Consider the following 21,663-nt stretch of genomic DNA (forward strand, 5'->3'; position numbering starts at 1 on the left):
CTGCTTAGGCGGTTACTGATGCTGTAGATGCTGTTGGTGCTACTCGCAATGTAACTGTATACTGTACTGTGAGTTGAACTGTAAACATTAGTTTCAAATGCTTTATTTATTTATTTCTGCTTTTGTTAATTTATCAACCTATCCTTGTGGAATAGTGGAATATTTTGTGTTAACTTCTCAGCTTAAGTGGATTATTATTTAACCTTTACATTATTTGTTGAACCATGGTATTAATAAAAAAAACTACAGGATAGTAAGAGCTGAACTGTTGCTTCATTTATCCAATTTCCACTACCATGGAAAAAGTGGGCCGGTCTTGGGCCTGAAATTCCCGGGCTGAAAAGTGGCCCCACTCCGGCCCTGGTTGAGTGTGTCAAAGCGAGCGTCGAGAAAAAGAGACTATGAAGAGGCAAAAGCCATCCGGGGCGCAGGGCAAAAAGAAAAGAAAGGAAGAAAAAGAGAAACGTGCCAAGGAGAAAGGTATTCAATTTTGATTGTAATGTCAACTTTAGCGAATGGATCATAATGTAATCTTGCTAGTTAGCTAACGTAAGCTAGACAGTGAAGGGGTGTGACGTTCGATATTGCCATTCAGTCGAAACTGTCATCAGGCTATCTTTAGCAAAACATAGCGCAAGTTCAGCTGTACTGCAATTTGTACTCTTTATTTATTTATTTATTTTTTCACATTATATTTTGATTATTTAACACGTGTAAATTTGCATATATTCTTGTATTGTTTGTTATTATTATTGTTTGTTAGCTAAGTTGTTTATTTGTTTTGATTCTTTAGTGTGCACTTTGCACTCTTGTTCTTGTAATAAATAAAGGTGCAGTACTTTACTGTAGAACTGTTCAGAATATTCATTTGGATTTTTTTTGTTTTGTGGGGGTGGGGTGAAGCTTGCCTAGGGCACCAAATTTGCTAGGTCCGTCCCTGCTTCTAGTGATTACATCGTCTGTTCACAGCACTTTCCAAAATGACTGGCTTATCTAGAGTTTGCCTTGCATACGCGTACTGAGGCCTTGATCGAGGCCTACGTACAGTAGATGTAAATTAAGGAATAGTTTTCGCATGATACAAAATTGCCAGAGCAGTTGCTTTGGACTGCGGGTGATCAATTAATTAATTAAGTAGCCTAATTATATAGGCTAAAGATATCACGTGCAAACTAGTTAGACACCATTTTAAATGTGGATTTCGGGTATTTACTTTCTGACACAGAGAGGGTTTGGAAAACGCAAATGGAAACAGGACGAGACAGCAAGGGAAAAACAGCGAAGATTAGTTGAGATCGATTTTAAAACTGTGAAACATGTATGCTGAGTCTAAACGGTTCTCATACACAGCGTGTCAATGCGTTTAAAACGAAATATGACGAAGTACAGTACAAGATACACATTCTTATAGCAAGGTTCGTCCTGTTGGAATGAAGCCAAGTTCCCATACTTCCGATAGTTATCCCATAGCCCACTTATTTACCGAATCTCATGTCATTTAGGCCTATTTCATTATTAAATTGGAAATCGTGAAATGCTAGTGTTCCTGCCTCATCAGATCAGGGCATTGTGACGCATACAAGACGTTATTGTTAGATCATTAGCCACAGTGTTACCACGGTTATGTTCCAAGTATTCTCACACAGAACTTAAAATTGACTGAGCAACACAGTATTACAGTTCATCAGTGCTACCGGCTTCGTATTTTAAAGGTTTTATTTCATATTTGCGGACTCTGGTCTTCCCAACCTCACAATGTCAGAAGGAAACGAGGTAGGCCTAAGTAAAAGTTTGATTTCAAAACCATTAGACTTAAGAGTTTTAGAGATACGTTGGCTATTTATGGCTTAAACGTGTTGTTAAAGTGAGACAAAATGTCCCTCTCTGCTTAAATCTCCTGTTGGTAGATTTTTATGAAAAAAAAAGATTGGCATTTTTGTGTGTGTAATTTAATTGAGCTATTTTGTGTCCCATTGACATGGGGCTTTAGTTTGTGGTGCTAGCTCATAAATTAATTTGAAAACAAGTTGACTGAACAGAACTGTGTCTGCCGAAATTGTTGTTGACCAAATACCTTGGTTGTTGAAAACTTGTCTGGGGGTTCCCTTTAAATACAGCTGTTATGCCAATGTTCTTGTCTAGACATTATTAATTAGTTCTGGCAATCAGTAAACTACTCCTATTTTATATCAATCTGCACAGTTGTCATAACAATAGGCTAGCAACAGGCATGTCGTCAAGACAGCATAAATTAGTTGTCATGACAACCAGTTGTCATAGCTACACAATGACAGGATTCGAAGGTCAATGTTGCCTGGGTGATCCCCAATGATTGTTTCCTCTTCTTGAGAATACAACTGCTCAGTCTCCTCAACATCTTGTAAGGGTGTTGTGAATCCTCTTCGGTCTTTTGTACTATGTTTTTTTCAACCCAAATCTGGCTATTTTAATTAAACTCATTTTTCCATGCATATTGGTGTAACTTTGCCATTGGTTGGGTATTATGAATGTAACCACGGTGCTACCCAAGTTTAGCCCTTAATCTATAATATTTAGTATAATGATTTAGAATAAGTATTTTCCAAATAAACTGTATAAAATAAACCAAAGTGCTGTGTTACAAATAGTGCCCACTCATGCAAGATTAATATGTTGTCATGATGTGCATAATTTCAACTGTGAAAATAACTGGAAAATGTATTGTGTGAAAATACTGTAATCTACATTACATCAGGCTGTTTTTGGTGCATGTCTATGGTTGGCCAGCAACCCTTAGGGTTATTGGTTAAGAAATTAGTAAATTCAGTTATTAGGGCTTTTTATTGGTTGGGGGGAGAGACAAGAGGGGAAGCAGAGACATGAGGAGAACGAGAGAAGTGAGGACAACGACAGAGAAGTACAGAAAAACACCTGCGCACAGTAATAACAGACAGTGCAAAGATAAAACATATTTGCTAGATTTATATACTGTATTGCATTGCACAAAAAAAATGTTTCCATTTCGAAATAGCATTCGCCTCTGTTGGCATTAGCGGCTAACGACGTCGCTAGTTTTTTTCCCACTCTAAATTTGTTAAGACCCCATTGTCCACTTGACAACTATCAACTATGAACTGACAATCAGTAAACCTCCTGTCAAAACCATGACCATGATTGCTCTGTCTGTCTGCCTGCACGTCTGGCGGTGCACAGCAGTCGGTGTTGGGGCAGCGGATCTTGGCTTGCATGACGCCGTCTGGAATGAGTTGTGAAAAAGGCCAGCATGTTGGGCACCGCTCCCTCACTATACAGCATGGAAACAGGAATAGAACGTTTTCAGTTATACTTCTCCCTATCCAAAATCAGCAGTTACATGTAGATAAACAACATCGAAATCCACGCTACAAATCCGTTTCAAACTGCACAGCGGACAAGTCACACACCCCAAAACACGTACCTCATACCTAAATATTGCTGCAAATCGACCAGATTATCGATCTAAGTGAAAAAGTAGCTTATATTTAATGGCAAGATGATCCATTCACAGCAACATGTCAAATCCGCATGTGTAAACAATGGCGTTTTTGCCGGTTTTCAGATAATCATTCCTAACACCTAGCTAGTTACATGCACCGACGAATTACCTTCAAAAAGAGCCAAGAATGAAGAAGATTGAACTTACCTGAGAGAAACGAGAGCAGTAAATGTTTGTGGCTCGATTCGCCGGTTCATATGTAAACAGCGTTTTTGCCGGTTTTCAGAGAATCATTCAGTCTGTCTGCCTGCACGTCCCGAGTCACGTGAGCAATATGAGGCTGACTTTGTCAAAGAGTAATTGCTTACGGCCATACCACACTGAGCACGCCCGATCTCGTCCGATCTCGGAAGCTAAGCAGTGTCGGGCCTGGTTAGTACTTGGATGGGAGACCGCCTGGGAATACCAGGTGCTGTAAGCTTTTCTCTCTCTGCCTCCCAGCGCGCCCCTGCTGGCCGCAGCAGTCAGCACAATTCTGCGAGTTTAACTTGGAACACTCTTTTGTGTGTGTTTTTTTTTTTTTTTTTTTCTGCCAGCCTCTCTCTCTCTCTGTCTGTCTGTCTGTCTGCCTGCCTGCCTGTCTGTCTGTCTGCACGTCCCGAGTCACGTGAGCTATATGACGCTGACTTTGTCAAGCAGTAGTTGCTTACGGCCATACCACACTGAGCACGCCCGATCTCGTCCGATCTCGGAAACTAAGCAGTGTCGGGCCTGGTTAGTACTTGGATGGGAGACCGCCTGGGAATACCAGGTGCTGTAAGCTTTTCTCTCTCTGCCTCCCAGCGCGCCCCTGCTGGCCGCAGCAGTCAGCACAATTCTGCGAGTTTAACTTGGAACACTCTTTTGTGTGTGTAGCGCAGTGCTAAAAAACACATTAGTTATATTATATTATTAGTGCTAAGAAACTTTAGATTCAGTTAAGTTATAATAACCCATTAGAACTAAGAAATAATCATAAAGTCCTAAGATATTAGAGATCGCTATTAGGGTAAAGACAAGTGCTCATTTTCTTTCTATTCATTTTGGGTTGAATGCAAGGGATAATGGGAGTTGTAGTTAGATGAGCAACAGTGTTTGCTGATGCATGTTTCAATTCGTTCTAAGAGTTTTGTTTTCAAATATTTCATTGGTAAAGTGAAATGTATTGTGTTACATTCAATAGTTTGATGTTTAAATGTAAAATGTATTTTATTTTATTACTGTTGTATGCACCGAGTAACGTTAGGTGAAAGGTGGCAAACCCCGCGAAAGGGAGAGGAAGATTGAGTTGAAGAGAAGAAGCCACATTAAGAACTGTCTCCGTGTATTTTAAGCGAATGTTTGACATATAGAGTGATAAACAATATATATATTTGCCAGCCGGACTTTGTCTATGTTTATTAGCGTATTCGGAGTGAACACGCAAAGTTTGAACAGTAAGATAGGACGTTTGTGCAAAAGTTCATCATCTCGCCATCCTGAGGAGAAAACACTGGTCATCGTGTGAGAGACTTCCCTGTCGTTGCTCGACAACAACTCGACGGCAATTCGACGACAGCTCGAGAACATTTGACAACAGTTGGATTAAGGTATCGTCAGTTTTATTTTCTTGCTCCAAAAAGGACTGAAGGGGTCTGTTTGTTTTTGGCCACACCGAACACAAGCAACGCTCCAGTACTGCAACGGTTAGCTGCTAGGTAGCCTACTAGCTAATTTGCCGGCTAGGACTGGGGTGGGTGATTCACTGTTGAGAGAGTGAGAGTGCGCGTGTGTGTGTGTGGGCCCACGTATGTGATTTGTGTTAATGCTATGTGCTGTGTAATGTTAAATGTTAGCTGAGTGTTAGTTAAAGTAGCCTACTAGCTACTTTTATATGGATGTCTGTTAGGGACTGTATAGTTAACTGTGATTGTTTGATTTGTGTATTCTGTTTTGTTTTCATTAAGAATCTATTACATTGATGATTTTCATATTTATTTTTATATTCAAATCAGTAAACTATATATTTTTATTTGATAATTGAACAACCTGAGTTTGAGTATTTCATTAGTTTAACCTTTCAGAACGTAGCGTCACACCAGTGTGACAGCCCCCAACTTTCCTTAAAAGCGTACCGTCACACCAGTGTGATTAGAATGAGGCAAAACGAGCGTTCCAATAGCAGCGTAACAATTAGCCTGTGTGTGGCTTACTACTTACTTCGCTAACGTGAGCTAAAATTGTACATTCAGCCACCTTCTCCCATTATGCCTCTTAAAATCGTCTTGTCACTATCATTTTGTTTACTATATGTAGTCTCATGATATTTGTGTGGTCCACGTCCAATTATACATGACAAAGTTACAACTTTGGCAAGTATAGGGAAGACATGACCTCCGGTACAACAAGACAAGCACAACAAGTGATTTTTTTCATGAAACTTTTATTAATCCCCGTAGGGAAATAATGGTACATACATTAAATATACATAACGGAAAATAAAATGTATGGTACATTACACGATGTTCAGTCAAATATCATGGCCAACGACAGCTCGAGATGAAAACCAGCATCGCAGCGGGAATATACCGTACATGAAATGCTTCACGAGAGCTGACTAGCTTAGAGGCATATTCTCCTCAGGATACGCAGAATTGTAGTCTCATCATTGATGCACACAAACTGCGCAGACGACCTTTTCACATTACAATCACAAATCCTACTTGCGCATTATCAGCGCATTCACAACATGCAACACTTTGAAAAACAGTGTTGCCTGACAGATACCGGCATCTCATTCATTCATTCTCGAAAACAAGTAGCGTAAACACGAAATAAACATGGCAAGTAATTTTGAAGGGAGGAGGCGTCAGTTTACTGATGAGGAGATTAGGGAAATCTTCACGAACGATCCTGAAGATATGTATGTTGATGCCGAAGAAGATGTGCCTGAATCGGACGACTCGTCGGACGAGGAGCTGCCAGAAAATTTGACAGCCTTGGACGAAGTGGACGAGAGGCTGGACCTGGAAGACAGTGAGGTGTCATTTGAGTGGAAAATGGGTAATCTCATCCCACGGCCAGTAAACTTTGCCAGGGGCTGTTCTGGTGTAAAAAGGCTTCCGAATAACAACAAGGAGGCAGAATGTTTTAAAATGTTTATGACAACCTCAGTAATGGACATGATTGTGGCTGAGACCAACACCTATGCTCAGTCACTCAGAGAAAAAATTAGCAATGGGAAGCTAGCTAAATGGGTAGACACAACTGTCGCGGAACTGTATGTGTTTTTGGCAGTTTTTTTTTCCATGGGTCTCATAAAAAAAAACAATATTAGAGACTACTGGACCACAAATCCCCTCCTTTCCACTCCTTTCTTTGGAACAATTTTTTCCCAAGACCGCTTCCTCCTGCTCTTGAGGTGCCTACATTTTTCTAACTCCACCTCAAACGACCCCCTCAGAAAAATTCGATCCATTATCACCCCTATAGTTCAATCTTTTAATGAAATTTTTTACCCTTACCAAGACCTTTGTATAGATGAGTCAATGGTTAAGTGGAAAGGAAGGCTGTCCTTCAAGCAGTTCATTCCATCTAAGAGGCACCGTTTTGGCATCAAATTGTTTGTGTTGTGCGATGTCCAGACCGGGTATGTCCAGGACATTATTGTCTACACTGGAAAGTCCACTGACATTTCAATGATCACCGAACTGGGGATGTCGGGGTCAGTTGTGAGCACATTGATGAAGCCTTTCATTGGCAAGGGTCATATACTATATGTCGACAACTGGTATACCAGCCCTACCCTTTTTCGCTATTTGTTTCGAAATCAAACTGGTGCCTGTGGCACAGTCAGGCCAAACAGAAAAGGGATGCCGAGGTTCAAGGGAAAAATGTCCAAGGGGGACGTGGAGCATTTCAATAATGGACAGTTGTTGGCCACAAAATGGCACGATAAGCGTGACGTCCACATTTTATCTTCAGTTCATTCTGGGACCATGGTGCCAACAGGAAAAGTGGACTATGCCACAGGGAGAGTGGTCAACAAACCCTGCTGTGTGCTCCAATACAACCATAAAATGGGCTCAGTGGACAATCTGGACCGACGCAACACATTTGTGGAGTGTGCGCGGAAAACCCTGAAGTGGTACAGGAAGCTGTTCTTCTATGTTTTGGACGTGGCGGTGTTTAATAGCTTTGTTGTCCACCGCCAGCTGACAAGGCAGGAACTGACCTACCAAAGGTTCAGGGAAAACTTGGCGAGCCAGTTGATTGAGGAGTTCCACACTCCCAGAAGGCCCTCATGTGGTGGACGGCCCACGCTGGACGGCCCACTCCGTCTCTCTGCACGCCACTTCCCAACGCTGGTGACCCAGACAGATCAGCAGGGTGGGCGAACAAGGCGCCGTTGTAGGGTCTGCCAAACAACAACAAGGCGTCAACAGATGCGGAAGGCCACCAAGTACATGTGCGTACAGTGTGATATCCCACTGTGTGTCACGCCATGCTTTGAAGAATATCACACCCTAAAGCATTACTGACATTACTTGAAAAAAAAAATTTGTTCATGTTCATGTGTGTGTCTGTGTGTGTGTGTGTGTACATGTTTGTGTGTGTGTGTAGTGTGTGTTTGTGTGCGTGCGTGTACATGTTTGTGTGTGTGTGTGTAGTGTGTGTTTGTGTGCGTGCGTGTTTGTTTGTGTTCTAACAATAAATCTTTCTGGTTTCTTGAATCAAATAGTTTGCTCTTGAAAATAATTACTGACTTTACACAGTTGTACACACTTTTTGTCATTTAGCCTAACTTTCCCTCAAAATTCAGTATTTACAAATGTACATCACAATTACTGTTCGACATTTACCATGTTCCCAAAATCTAAACTAAACTTCCTTCTATTTGAGATTGATTATAGTAGCTTCACAAAGTAATAGACCGATATGTGATATCTGTGTACTTAAAGAAATGTTCACCTTTGGCACGGAGGCAGGGGGAGCAGGGTGGGGCTGCAGGGGTGAGGGTGGGGAAGCAGAGTCAATGCTGAAGTGAGCTGATGCTGCACTTCAGGCACTCGGTGTCCATGAAGTACCAGCCCTTCCTGTCCAAGACCCTCCAGGCGGGCTTATGAAGTCCACCCTTTGAGGTGAGATGCAGGGGTGGGGTGGCATTCTTGGATCATGGTGCGGACTGGCAAAGTGGACTTTGCCACAGGGAGTGTGTCTGAAAAAGACAAAAATTGTCATTGTTCATGTGTTTGTGCATGCCCACATAAATGTAATTTGCCTCTTTTTACTAAAATGGTTACTGGTTTCTTGAATCAAAAAGTTTGCTCTAGAAAAATAATGACCGACTTAACACAGTTGTACACTTTTTGACTGTAATAGACTGGTATGTGATATCTGTGCACTTAAAAAAACAAAATCACCTTTGACACGGAGGCAGAGTGTTTTAAAATGTTCATGACGACCTCCACAATGGATATGGCAGAGGTGAGGATTGAGGAGCAGGGGTGAGGGTGGGGGTGCAGGGGTGAGGGTGGGGGTGCAGGGGTGAGAGAGCAGGGGTGAGGGTGGGGGTGCAGGGGTGAGGGTGGGGTGCAGGGGTGAGAGAGCAGGGGTAATGGACAGTTGTTGGCCACATTTTATCATCAGTTCATTCTGGGACCATGGTGCCAACAGGAAAGTGGACTATGCCACAGGGAGGGTGAGGTGCAGGGGTGGGGGAGCAGGGGTGAGGGTGGGGTGCAGGGGTGAGAGAGCAGGGGTGAGGGTGGGGTGCAGGGGTGAGAGAGCAGGGTGAGGGTGGGGGTGCAGGGGTGAGAGAGCAGGGGTAAACACAAAAGGTGAAATTAGTTCAGTATCTAACAGCAGTGTATTACATGTGTAAATACTCACCATGTCGATAATCTGCCTCGGTTGATTCCTTAAGCATCCGGCTAGCTTCACTCTTTGAATTACCCGCCCCCTCAGGTCTAGCGTAAGCAATGTAACGTCGCCCTCCAGAATTTCTGCCGTGTGCCTGACGTCGCTCTCAAGGATTTCTGCCGTGATTGGTGAAATGTTTTCGACTGTGCGAACGTGATTGGCTCCAATTGTTTTAGAATCTGCGGACGTGATTGACTGAAGCTGAAACATTTAGCTGGCCTTGCAGTCGGCAGCTGGCGCTCATGACCCCCCCAAGTACATATCGCTCAACCCTGGGATCGATCGAAAATGATCAAAACGGATGGTTCCATCTGGTGGTCAGTGTTATTTACAGAAATTGTCATGTACAAGGCCTGGTTTATTGAAATATACTAGTCTGCTGAATGTTTTGTTTATTATTTTCATAGTTACATTTTTGGGCTGAATTAAGAAAAGGTGTCATGTATCAGTACACTCTCACTTTGTCTGGAAGACATCAAAGCCTTTCACAGAACTCGTGACCACCCAGGGGGTACAGCCAGCGCACAGTGGGGTGTATTCACACCTGTGGTAGCGGCGGAGAAGAAACAAGGACTTCTAATTGCTTTGATGTGTTTTTTTTACACTATCCCACCCCTTCTGAAACCCAAGCATACAGAGACTCCAAAATACTTGAAATACTTTTACAACTTTTATTTTTCACCCAGAATGTGTTTCATTTAAAAGGCAATGCATGAAAACACAAGTAAACAAGATCTGTTTGGTTTAAAGCTCACTCACCACGACAAGGTACAGATCTACGAGCGAGAACACGAGAGACAAACATTTACTACCATTTGTGAACATTTAGTTAAACATGGAGCTGACAGACAAACAAACATCACAAGGACACGCGCACATAAATAACATATAATAATCAAAAACACTTAATTAAAAACACAAACTTGTACTTGTGATAAAAATTAACAATTGGTTTGTACAGGCCAAAGCCCAATAAAGAACAGGATTATCCAAAGACTCAGGTCACTAATCAACAAATAAAGGCTCAAGCCTGTTCGATTTTTTTGTGTGTTTTCTTTGGCAAACTTTTGTTAAACATGAAGCAGACAAAGACATACAAACATTACAAAGACATGAAGCTGACAAAGACAAACACATACATGACAAAAACACATTATCAGACATGAACAACCACTAAAGGGTATGTAAACTGATTGTGTTAGATCGGAACTGATTAAGGTTAAAATGATTGAGGTTAGATTGGCCTTGATATTAAACATAGGCCAGAACATGTTTTTTATAAAAAAAAGATACTACAAAATGCATTTTAACAGCAACATAAATAATAATAAAAAACAAACACAAGAACATTCTTAAGTAAAACTGTAAAGTGCATTTTTTTGAACTTCTGAACTATATAAATAAATAGATAGTTTTGTTTGTGTTTTAAAGTGCTTCAGCAAGTACAAACACACAAACAAACAAACACAAACAAGCCTCTTTCTCTCTCCTACAGATGGCACAGGAGAAGTGGCATCACAGAGATAAGTTATTTACAGTTATTTACACACTCTTTTCCAACTCCACATCCACCACACTTTTAAAGTGTTCAAAGCTGTCATACACCACATTGTCAAACCCAGAGGTGGTGGATTTCCTAGTGGATGGACAGTAGGAAAATATCTTCTGGGTGCTTCCAGCCACTTTGTCCTTGGAAGGCGTGTACCTCTTCCGCTGTCCACCACAATTAGGCACATGGCAAGCCCCACATGGCCGCGAGGACTTGTTCGGCATGAATGTCGACACTCCTGTCCACAGCACGCTTGCCACAGACTATGGCAGGGAACATGCTTCTGACGGCCGGGGCAAGGTTCATCAGAATTTTCGGACTGTACGCCAGCCAGGTGTACTGCAGCTGGGCACGGTGGGCGCCGTCCTCCTCGTCGTCCGCCTGCTTCTGGCTCGGCTCCTCCCTCAGCTTGAGACAGTGTTTGCACATCAACCTCTCGGTCAGCAGGGTGTAAAGGAAGTTCAAGCCGTACACTTGCCTGGCGTAGCTGCCGTACTCTGGCGGTGCGGGGCAGTTGGTGTTGGGGCAGCGGATCAATGCCTTCATCACGCCGACCGGGCGCCAGAAGAAGACAGGGGTGGTGAAGAAGGAGAGCATGTGTTGGGCACAGCTCCCTTGACGGCCATAGGAGGTGGGGGCGGGTGGAACTCCATCTTCTCCTTAAAGAGCTTCCTCTCGGCCATCTCTCCCCTAACATTCTTATACTTAGACGCCCTCTCGAACAGCCCGTAGGTCTCATTGGTCTTCAGCCACTTGATGTTCGCAGGGGCTATACCAAGGGCTTGGGCGGATTCAGGCGGCTGCTCCCAGAACTTCTGCCAGCCCTCCAGCACGACGCCATTGGGTTCCGAGGTCTCTCGGAGGGACAAGGGTCCGGGCCTGTCGTCCTGGCACACAGAGCTGGCGAGGTCTCCCCAGGTGGTCAGCTGCGTGCTGACCGATGCCTCGGACCTGTCCAGGACACTCTCTGAAGAGGAGAACAGCACAAAGATGTATCAACTGCATTGCTCGATACATACTGATGAATTTCACGTGGCACAAACACCAGTTCTAGCAGCTCCACAGCATACTACAAAGTCATTTCAGCATAATACTACTATACCTGCAGCAGTCAACAACTCGGCATCGCTGGCGTAGTTGGGGTCCTGCTGAGAGAGGTCGGGCTTCGATTGCACTTTCCATGACTCATCTGGTAGAGTAAAACATGAATAAATGAAAAGCAGATGAGGGCTTAAATAAATTTTAGAGACCCAGCAGCCCTCGTAAAAGTAGTAACCAAAAACAGCCCATTCATTCATCACTTTGTTTTTAACATGCAAATAGCGTTGACATATTTAAATTTCTAAAGCATATTTACACATCAAATTTCAACTCCACACTGTTGTAACACTATCTCTATGGTCTTAAGAAGTGAGCTAAAGTGTCTGATCACGTTTTTGAAGAATTTCCAGGGATTGTCTTCACCATGTTTCATCTGGTACAGTACAACATGAATAAATGAGTAAAACTAAAAGCTGATGAGGGCTTAAATACATTTTTAGAATCCCAGCAGCCCTCGTAAAAGTAGTAACCAAAAACAGCCCATTCATTCATCACTGTTTTTAACATGCAAATCGCGGTTGACATGTTTACACTTTTAAAGCATATTTACACATCGAATTTCAACTCCACACTGTTGTAACACCATCTCTATGGTCTTAAGAAGTTAGCTAGAGTGTCAGATCACGTTTTTGAGGGATCGTTTTCCAGGGATCGTCAGGTCATAACACCAGTGATTGCTAGCTCATTCATTCATTTTCAATGCATTTAGCATGCTAATCGCGGTTGATATTCTAACGCATCTAAAGCATATTTAAGCTTTACATTTAGAGTCCACACAGTAGTAGTACATTCTTCAAGGTCTCAACATGTAAAATCAATAGTCTGGTCGCATTTTAAACGCATTTCAGAGAGATCAACCCCTAGCGGTTAGCTATTTCAATGTCAACAAGCGGAGCTAGAAAATTAGTGTCAGTACGGCGCTAACAAGATATATTATCATGTAAAACCTTGAATATCAGGCAAATTATCCACAAATATATCGAGTTTCATTCATTACTTAGCACATAATTATACCAAACGTACCTGAGAGTAAAGAAAACAGTCCAATCGTTCATCAATGGCCACCAGTATTTTTGTATAACAGCTCACACAGCTAGATGACGTATTCCGATCCTCGCTCAATGATTGGTCTGTTGAGCGTGAGCTTTGCTCAGCATTGCTCAACCATTGGCTGATTGCTGCTCAGCTCTGCTCAACCATTGGATGGCTGACGATCGCTTAGGTACTTGGAGGGGAATTTGCTTGGGAATACCAGGTGCTGTAAGCTTTTCTCTCTCTGCCTCCCAGCGCGCCCCTGCTGGCCGCAGCAGTCAGCACAAATCTGCGAGTTTAACTTGGAACACTCTTTTGTGTGTTTTTTTTTTTCTGCCAGCCTCTCTCTCTGTCTGTGTCTGTCTGTCTGCCTGCCTGTCTGTCTGTCTGCACGTCCCGAGTCACGTGAGCTATATGAGGCTGACTTTGTCAAGCAGTAATTGCTTACGGCCATACCACACTGAGCACGCCCGATCTCGGAAGCTAAGCAGTGTCGGGCCTGGTTAGTACTTGGATGGGAGACCGCCTGGGAATACCAGGTGCTGTAAGCTTTTCTCTCTCTGCCTCCCAGCGCGCCCCTGCTGGCCGCAGCAGTCAGCACAATTCTGCGAGTTTAACTTGGAACACTCTTTTGTGTGTGTGTTTTTTTTTTTTCTGCCAGCCTGTCTGTCTGTCTGTCTGCCTGCCTGTCTGCACGTCCCGAGTCACTTGAGCTATATGAGCCTGACTTTGTCAAGCAGTAATTGCTTACGGCCATACCACACTGAGCACACCCGATCTCGTCCGATCTCGGAAGCTAAGCAGTGTCAGGCCTGCGTAAAAGCTGGGGCACACTCGCACACCATGAGCCATGACTATTAAATATTTGTGTTCCAGTTAATACATCCTTCTATTCACAAAAGAACAATGTATAAATCTTTGTTGTAAACAAACTTTTATTTGCAATAACAAATTCAACAACAACCACTATAGCATAATATATATATATATATATACAATATAATAATATATATCAGAAAACATATACAGAACTATATACAGAAAGTGTGAAACTGGGAGGGAAAGCCCGTGTCCATGCCTCTGGGAGGGGGGGAACAATTTATTCATTTATTTTTCATGCATTTTTTTATATCCTCCAACCACTGCTCCTTGGGAACAGCCTCTACAGAGGGGCAGTAAATAATGCCCTTGTACTGGCTGTGTCCAGTCTCCGCTGTCCTGAACTGCCCGCATTTCTTGCACGTGTTGCGCAGAACACTGCAGGTCCGTTTTCGGACTGGAGCAGGAGCGGCAGAGGAGAGGCTGGCACCCAGAGTCTATGGAGCAGCACCCATTACAGGCCCCTGTGAGGTCACTGGACCCAGCATGAACAGCTGAGGGCCCGAGGGTGGAGCAGGGAAGAGTTCTCGCTGGGGGCACGAGTTCACAGCCGCCAGAGCAACGGCGGACGATACCTTCCTCTTCACCTGTGCCTGGCCCACTGTGCTGCCAGCCCGGGGGTACTGGTGAACTGGGCCTGGTTGGGGGGGGGGGGGGGGGGGTGCAGATGGTGGGCACACATTAGCAGGGAGGAGAGGGTCAGTCGCCGCAGACAAGTGGCTGGGCAGGTCCAGTCCTTGCACCACCACGTTGCCCTGCCTCTACACCCTCTTGTTGTACCACTGTACCAGGGTGGGTGGTGTGGCTCACGTCTACCAGCTGCAGGGTGGTCTGCTGCATAACAGCCCTATTGTCTAGAATGCGCCGCCTGATCCTCCTGTAATCATTCAGGATGAGATCCCATCTGGACAGAGAGAGAACACAGCAGCCTGTAAGAAAAGACAAAAACATGAGTGTGAATATGTATGACAGGGCACAGAGGGAAAGTAGTAAGACAATAAATGTTCCTGACCTGCTGGTTGGTGAGGGCCAGAGAGAGCTGGTGCCTCAGCTCCACCAGATACTCTACCATGCTGTCAACTCGGTCCATGCCTGGCACCCCAGAGTCATCCACAGCCTGAGAAAGAAAAAAAACATAAAAACTGACGAGTGACACATTTTGTAAACAGATGTGGGACAAAATGCAGATACAGTGATTTTACTTCTTTACACACAATTATGAATTTACATAACCCAGACTCATCAGGAGAGGCTGGGACACCTGGCTGCAGCATGGTGGAAGCAGTCAGGGAGGAGCTTGGAGGCAGCAGCAGTCAGGTTCCCCCACCCACCAGTTCCTGCAGCAGCAGCTCAATAAGGCTGATGGCGGCCTCCACGCCGCATGTCCTCCTGCAGCAGTACTGGCTCAACTCCCTCTTACTTATTCTCCTGTCCACCAGAAGATCAGTGATGGAGATAATTTCCAAACACTGTTAATGACTTAAGAATATAATAATCAAGTGCCTTGTATTATTAATTCCTTGTATGAATCATGTGCTTATGAAAACAGAAACATGGCTTTTCTGTGTGCGTGTGTAACTTAGAATATTAGGTGCCACTTAGTCTGCATATGTACAAGAGCATGTTTAGACCAGAAGAGATAAGAAGGGTCGAACTGTGCTTCTTCCAACCTTGCAAAACTTCCATCCTTGCCTCGGACGTGAGAAATCCACCACGTGATTATCCCTGCTGAATGCTCAACTTCTGTCTATATAAACCTTGTGTGATGTGTTTATCATTGCTTCACTTTCAGCCTTGTGCTGGGAGTGAGCCCGATTGCAAATATTGTTTGTTTAATAAATATACTTATATGCAGCTCCGGAGTCCTGAGGTAACTAGGGTGAATTTTCACCTATCATATTTGGGGGCTCGTGACCGGGATTCCAACAACCTCAACGGCTCTCCACGCTGGGCTAATCATCAGGACCTGAACCATACGGAGGAGTATGAGACTCTGTTTTTCTAAAGACCTCCAACTTGAATTGGAAGGAGGCCAGGTTCTGCCAGCGGGGAGAGCCGAGAGTGAAGGAAAATAATTGGACTGTAGGGTGTGGACTCCGAGCTGTTTGTGAGTATATTGTTTGTTTGTTGTAAGTGCACGGTAGTATATTGTTGGTGTATTGTTTGTTTCGGTTTTGTGTACACGTGTCTTCGAGTGGGGCTGTGTTGCCTGTTCTCCGCGGGGTAGAGAAGGAATTCTTTAAGGTTACAAACTTGTTAGAGATATTCCTGCTTGCCTCGTGTGTTGAACGAATTTGCTAGCTGTGTAAAAAGGTTGTAAATGAGAGATAAACCTGCGTGGTAGGGGGTCCTCCGCAAACTCTCGGGGTGTAAATGAGAGATAAACCTGCGTGGTAGGGGGTCCTCCGCAAACTCTCGGGGTGTGAATGAGAGATAAACCTGCGTTGGTAGGGGGTCCTCCGCAAACTCTTCGGGGTAAATGAGAGATATATCCCCTGACCACTGGAAGTCTGTACAAACTCTTCGGGGTAAATGAGAGATATATCCCCTTGGCCACTGGAAGCCTGGTACAAACTCTCTAGACCTATTTCTAGACGACTCCGGAGAAGTCTCTTAAAGGTCTATCCATTCCCCCTTACCTTGTGTTTACCTGTGGGGTTGATACTAACTGTTTTTAGATATATTCCTGAAAGAATTTTGCAAGAGTCAGAGATACTCCTGTGTTATTTTTCTGTGGGATTGAGACAAACTTTTTACAATGGGTAAAACACAGATAATTATAGTCATAATTTATGTAATTAAAGGACTGATTTCGCATTACTGAGATGCCTTGACCCAGAACCAGTAGGGGACTGATCACCCCAGGGAAATCCCCTGGCCTCAACCTCCTCACAAAACGAGAGAGACGGAGGACCTCTGGTTGGGCTCGGGTTGACTCAGCATTGCGATCTCAAGAACAAACTATGAGAGTCTGAAAATAGAAACATAACTAACCCTAGTGTGAAGAATAAGATAAAGGTAGTTTAAAAGGTTTCAAGAGCAGTTATTATTAGAGGTATTAAGAGAAATACATAAAATAACTTACAAATGGGAAAAAGTGCGTCAAAAGCAGAAGACGCACATGATAATAGCAATAAGAGGTGGTTTAAAATGTCTACAACAAGAAGAAAATTGTAACACTGATTTGAAAATGTTTTTACATTATTGGTTGCACCAAACAGAGCAAAGCTAACGTTAATGGTGGCAAGAAAGCCAATGATTTTTTGTTTTGTTTTGTTTTATGTGACTTTGGTGCCTGCTGAGCAGTAATCAGAGAATTAGATGCCCAGAACAGTAAGGTTGTAAGAAGAAAGAGACATCTAAAAGCAGAGTTGAAACAGGAGAGATATTTCAAAATACAGATTATGTTTCAAAAACATGCCCTACAAACTTATTAGGAAGAGATGTGATGTGGGTTGGACATTAGAATTGTTCCAACAATACATGGGTTTTAGAATAAATGAAACAATGATGTCCCAAAATATTATTATGTATAGAATATACACTGTTAAGCCCAAAAAAAGATTTTAAGAGAAATGTAAGCCTGTCACACTAACTACATTAACCTAGACTGATACATTGGACTAAGACAGGATGGGTGGGGGCTGAGTGCTGGCTCAAAAGACTGTATTCTCACAAGCCATGAGCTCAAACTTAGCTACAGTTCGAGGGACAGTCAATTGTTGTTGAACATCTAGTGCTGTTCCTCCAGATAAGAAGACCTGTAAACAACATACCCTGGCGTTGTTAAGATTTTTAGCAGAAACAAGGCCACAACATTAGCAGCTGTGGTCCACTAAAGTAAAGCTATCTTAAAAAGCACCTCAGCCACAGACAAAGAAATAAATGATGTATTTTCTGAGAATGACTAACTTCTGTAGATAATGGATTCCTAACCACGCGTTAGAAACACAAATGTTGCAGAGTTTACTTTATTCTCAGCCCAGGTCAGCAGGAGATATTATTAAAAGGCCTGAAGATGGAAAGCAGGCATTTGAACAGATAAAACAACTGTTGGTCAGTTCTGCTGTCCTAGCACATCCATGACATGACAAAGCCATTCGTACAAACTGTAGACTGTAAAAAAGGTTATATAACATCTGTGTTAATGCATAAGTGGGGACTTAAAAGTTGATATCAGTGGCATACTAGTCAACCTGGCTAGATCCAGTAGCCCAAGCAATGTCTGAATGTTTACAAGCAGTAGTGGCTGCAGCCTTGGCGGTGCAGGCCTCTGCTCCTATTGTACTAAAGAGACACTTACACTGAAAGTTCCACATGCGTACTTTTTTTTTTTGCTCACTCAGCCTCATATCAATATTGAGCGCTGCGTGACATTTAACCCAGTTACACTTTTACTTACGGCAGAGGACAGATAAAAACTATGGCAGCCAGAGCTGACCTACAAGATATGCCTTTTCCAGAAGCTGATTTAACTATTGTTTGTTGATGGTTCAAGCTAATAAACCTTGAACGCATAGCCACTACTTCCACACTATTCCGCACAGGCAGCGGAACTAATTGCACTGATTGCGCACACACATGCAAAAGACCCGGTTTCATTGGGAAACCACAAAGCAGACAAGGCCACTAACCAGGCCAAACTACAACAACCATCTGACATACACAATTGAAGAATTAGATCTCACAATATTAAAAGATATGCTGCAATATTGAGCCATGGTGAAAACATGCCTCAATAAGTGGGGATAGTAAGCATATATTTGTACTTTATATTTCATGAGAAAGATGTTTAATCATTCATTATTGATTTTATTGAGTTAAATCCCAACGAAAGAAAGAAATATTGTCTAGCCATAGACAATCACTGTTCATACAACCCCCAGTCAGCAGGACTGGTAGAAAAGAATGAACCGAACTGTTAAAAGCAATTTGAGAATCTTAGAGTGAAATTAGTGATATTAAGCATGAATGTTGTTATCACTGTTTGAAATGATGTATGGAAGAATCTACACTGCCTCAGCACTCAAACCATTTGCTGAAACAGACTAAGAGATTGAATATACATTTGCAGAATATATGGCAAACATGTGAATTAGCAAAATGCTCTCAGAACTCTCTGTGCTCCGCAGGAACCTGTGAAGCTGAAACCAAGGTTGGGCCAGGAGATTGGGTCCTAATCAACAGCCTCCAAAGAAAACACTGCCACTTGCCCAAGTGGGACAGACCCTACAAAGTGCTACTGTCAACATCTACCACAGTCAAAATAGCGAAGAGAGCCACCTGGATACATCTAACACATTGTAAACGAGTAAGCCTTCTTTAGAAAGAGACAGAGGATAGGAGCTGTCTTCCTCTACAGTTTTCCAAGGCCGGGCCACTGTGACAGAAGTCCAGCTACAAAGGGGATTCTTTGCGTTAGGCAATTTTTCGTCTCAAACCTGGTGAAGAAAACTACACTGTCCAGTGGGGTAAAAGAGCCTAGTGGATACTGGGAGGGCAGGGAGGTCCTATCTCTGTGAAGTCATGGGGAGTTACAAGGGAAAAATGAAACAATGTGTGAAACATTTGATAATAACCGTACTGCTCTACATTTTGGTACTGTTAACATATTGATCACAACAGGCACCGGTCTTGGTCAAATGTCCGCGATGGGGCCTACCTAAAGATCATCCGTGGTGATGGGAAAACCAGACTGCCCAAACACACTTTCCACAAAGAGACTGTTTACATTTTCCTGCCCAGTAATATTCAACAGCCGATGTGATCTGCAGAATGCCTGATGGGGAACAGGGCCTTCAAGGACACAGCAAAGAGGCCTTGTTTGAATGTTATCTGAAGCCTAGGCGAGCTAATGACACACACACACACACACACACTCACACTCACACTCGACACCCACTATGTTGGCCTACAAATGCAAAGTATACAAATGTGTGATGTGAAAAATGATGATTGACTTATGATGAGATGAAATAATGCTCAGTAATGATCTCTGTTCCGAAAATCCATGTGATGAAGCTCAGAGTGATGATTTTGAGGTTATCCATTGAAATTGATAATTGACGAATTAAGAAAGATGATTTGTGATTTTGATGGTGATTTTGAATTATCCATTGAAACGGATAAAAGGAGGGACTGATGGAGATAATTTCCAAACACTGTTAATGACTTAAGAATATAATAATCAAGTGCCTTGTATTATTAATTCCTTGTATGAATCATGTGCTTATGAAAACAGAAACATGGCTTTTCTGTGTTTCTGTGTGCGTGTGTAACTTAGAATATTAGGTGCCACTTAGTCTGCATATGTACAAGAGCATGTTTAGACCAGAAGAGATAAGAAGGGTCGAACTGTGCTTCTTCCAACCTTGCAAAACTTCCATCCTTGCCTCGGACGTGAGAAATCCACCACGTGATTATCCCTGCTGAATGCTCAACTTCTGTCTATATAAACCTTGTGTGATGTGTTTATCATTGCTTCACTTTCAGCCTTGTGCTGGGAGTGAGCCCGATTGCAAATATTGTTTGTTTAATAAATATACTTATATGCAGCTCCGGAGTCCTGAGGTAACTAGGGTGAATTTTCACCTATCAATCAGTAAGGGCTAGCACACCTTCCTGCCTGAGCTGCTCCCTCGTCATCTGCCGCAACAGAGCGAGGTCCCCTGCATCCCACTCAAAGGTGCATGCAGACAGGCAGCCCATGAAGGTGTGGTAGAGAATCGGTGGTGGTGCCGCCGACAGCCCGCATCCTCATGAAGTGCCAGGTGTACCTGGTCTGCAGCTTACTCGCCCCCTCACTCACACAGCGGCCACAGTCCACGTATAGCAGGACTGGGGGTGGAACAGCTGCTTGGTGGTACCACTCCATCCTGTCCAGTCCCAGCCCCTCCTGCACTGTCACGACACTGGTCAGGATCTAACCAACCTCGTTGCCAATGGAGGTCACCCAAAGAGCGGTCCCCCTGCCACGGCCAGTCAGCTCCTTTGTGATGAGTGATGTTTAATATTACACACTTTTTTTTCCTACAGCAGTAAGTGTATGGAGTATAAATACACAGCACACATTTATAATAACTGCTTATAATTTAAATCAATGTTATTAGCTAACTAACTAGAACCATACAACAGGTACAATAAGCAAATAGGTACAGTAGTCAACAAGTAAACACTGAATGTGAGCATGCTTTGAACAATACATTGAGACACTGCAGCACATAAACATACACTCCTGTATCGTTATCAATAGCAGTCATATTATGCATGATCAGTTACAGTAGTTGTATGATATATGAGAAACGACGCTTAACACCGCTGGTGTACAGTACAGGTACAGTAGTCAACAAGTAAACACTGAACGTGAGCATGCTTTGAACAATACACTGAGACACTGCAGCACATAAACATACACTCCTGTACCGTTATCAATAGCAATCATATTATGCATGATCAGTTACAGTAGTTGTATGATATACGAGAAACGACGCTTAACAGGCATCATATACAGATAGCAAGCTAACTAGATGGTTAGCTAACTGATACAAGCTTTCAACAACTACTTTAATCACTGCCAATACTCGGCCGTTTGGCTGTTTCAGCTCAGAGTAACATTATAGTAGTTACACATGGCTGTTTCCATTCATAGCAATGTTGTAGTTATAAGACGTAGCATAACTTAGTTCATAATGTAACCGTTACATCGGTG

General features: G+C 43.1%; 2 non-coding genes and 1 pseudogene across 2 annotated transcripts; all 3 read left to right on the top strand.

Moving 5' to 3' along the window:
* The first annotated feature begins 3,816 nt into the window (after nucleotides 1-3,816).
* Nucleotides 3,817-3,935, top strand: LOC116221605. The gene has a single exon (XR_004164209.1). It is a non-coding gene; the product is annotated as a 5S ribosomal RNA (ribosomal RNA).
* A 223-nt stretch (nucleotides 3,936-4,158) lies between these two features.
* On the top strand, nucleotides 4,159-4,277 carry LOC116221610. The gene has a single exon (XR_004164214.1). It is a non-coding gene; the product is annotated as a 5S ribosomal RNA (ribosomal RNA).
* A 9,241-nt stretch (nucleotides 4,278-13,518) lies between these two features.
* Nucleotides 13,519-13,627, top strand: LOC116221611 (annotated as a pseudogene).
* Nucleotides 13,628-21,663: the final 8,036 nt, after the last annotated feature.

The sequence above is a fragment of the Clupea harengus genome, chromosome 8 (assembly GCF_900700415.2).
Source record: "Clupea harengus chromosome 8, Ch_v2.0.2, whole genome shotgun sequence".
NCBI lineage: Eukaryota > Metazoa > Chordata > Actinopteri > Clupeiformes > Clupeidae > Clupea > Clupea harengus.